General features: G+C 40.5%; 1 pseudogene; it reads right to left on the minus strand.

The window, feature by feature from the left end:
- Positions 1-733: 733 nt before the first annotated feature.
- On the minus strand, positions 734-1,043 carry LOC109212666 (annotated as a pseudogene).
- Positions 1,044-2,250: the final 1,207 nt, after the last annotated feature.

The raw sequence follows: 2,250 nt of genomic DNA on the forward strand, positions 1-2,250 counted from the left end.
TGTTGAATTAAGGACCTGGAATCACCACTTCCGGAACCCTAGTTTCGTCCCCAATTATTTTAGCAGTTGCCCGTGATTTCCCCTCAGTGTTTTGGATATCAACATGAAACGATGGATTAGCTACTTTTCCCACCCCTTTCTGAGTAGATTCCGATACATGGATTGATGTCTTTGCTCTCCTCCCCATGGATGGCATACGCTTAGCGTAACGTGCGGCGCGCGAGAGTTTTCAAACTTCATGCCCTTTTAATTTTATAGTTCTTAAAACAAAAAGTTGTTGAATCCATCTTGGCGTGTACACATGTTTGGATATTACTCCAAACAAAGATTCCTCTATATTTAGAAAATTGACAGCTTTTATAATTAATTAATCTTCTTGATGATCTCATCACCTAAAGAAGTTTAATGTCATAAATCTAGTCAGTCCAACCAAGAAAAAATAAATGAATATTCACTAGCTCTTTCTTTATGATATTCATATATTTAAACTTGATTAAACCATCCCATACTTGGTGTAATTACTTCCATTAACACATACGAAATTTTGCAAGAACTTTAGTATATTGATATGAACTAGTAATGTAGAAAGTGATCATTATGGCCAAAAGACACCTCTATTATTACATCAACAACAAAATTGGAGATAAGGGAAAAAAAACGTCTGCATACTATTAGAAAAAGAAAAAAAAATGACTTAAAGACCTAGACTTTTCAGCTAGCAAAAGAATTATTGTTATACCCAAATTGCATTAGCCCTAATGAGCAATTGCTTGAGTTTGCCTCTAATGTTGAGACTCATGATTTCATTAGAACCACCAACCAATTCATTTCCTATGAACACAGAAGGCACACTTGTTTGACACCCTAATTCAACCAATGCCCTCTCCAATTCCTTCCCCATTCTGAAGTCTATCAAGCTCATAAACTGTAGGATTTGCACCAAAATTACGGATTAACGTTTCGATAGTGTGAGACATGCAACAAGTACTTCTGCTAAAAATCACAACAGGACTTTGTGCTCCCAACTTCATCACCATATCCATAATATTTAAGTGATCTTTGGTGAAAGATTTGTATTGGATAAAATTTGTGTAGGCAAGTAGCTAGAGAATAGAAAGCTTTGTGTATTGAGTTTCTCGATTTTATATGGTGTATGGGTCAGAATCCGACCCCACGATAATTAACGAAGGTAATCCCTTCTTAAGCTAATTCATGATTAATTAGTGGTATGACCACTCAGAATTAACGGTATCCAACCCTTATCTGATTCGATCAACAAAGCCACGGCCCATCCGTCATCATGAAGGCGAAACCCCAACGTGGTCACGACCACTTATTGCCAGCTCACGAGGCTCACAGCTATAAATACCAAGAGAGGAAGCCCTAGTAAAAGGGGCTTCTTCCTGACTATTGAGGAGAGAGAGAGAAAGATATAACGAGACACATATTATGGGAAAGTGAAACATCATTGTAAGGCGCTGAACCTCTTCGTGGAGAGGCAGACCAAATCAACACTATCAATTAAGGCTTTTAATGTTTCTCCTCTTAAGTCTGAGTATTTATTTTCGTTTCCTTCCTTTGGTCCAATGGATTATTACAGTTTGCTATGATTTTCCCGTGATTCATTTATATTGTTTTATACTCATAAGGTATGTGATAACTTTTGAGCAAACAATTTGGCGCCGTCTGTGGGAATTTCATAGCAAAATCGCATAGTTCTTCCCTGGACCAAAAGGAAAGAAACGCCAAACTCGAAAGGGAACTCAAAGATCTCAAATCAAGATCCAAGTCCTCCCTCTCTCTCCGATCTCAGATAGTGCAAACAAAAAGAAGAAGCCCCCCCACCCCCCCCCCCCAAGGGAGGATCTCTGTAAAGCATCTCCCGCATCCCCGGTACGGGCTCCGGCCGGAAACCGGCACGGAGATATCTCGAGCCGAGAGTCGCTTCAAGACAGCCTACATACCCCAATTGGGAAGGAAACGTATAAGATGCTCAAGGTCTCGAATCAAAATCGAGCTTCAGCACCCGATACCCACAGCGTGAGACTCAGGCCATGAGCCTCGCCATCAAAATCGACTAAGTTCAACAACAGTTGAACTGGGACTCAGGCCATGAGCCTTCGCCATCAAAATCGACTAAGTTCAACAACAGTTGAACCGGGACTCAGGCTACGCGTCTTCGCCATTAAATCAAGGCTATGCACCTTCGCCACTAAGTTCAACAACAGTTGAACTGGGACTCAGGCTATG

Source organism: Nicotiana attenuata, unplaced genomic scaffold, assembly GCF_001879085.1.
Source record: "Nicotiana attenuata strain UT unplaced genomic scaffold, NIATTr2, whole genome shotgun sequence".
NCBI classification, from domain to species: domain Eukaryota; kingdom Viridiplantae; phylum Streptophyta; class Magnoliopsida; order Solanales; family Solanaceae; genus Nicotiana; species Nicotiana attenuata.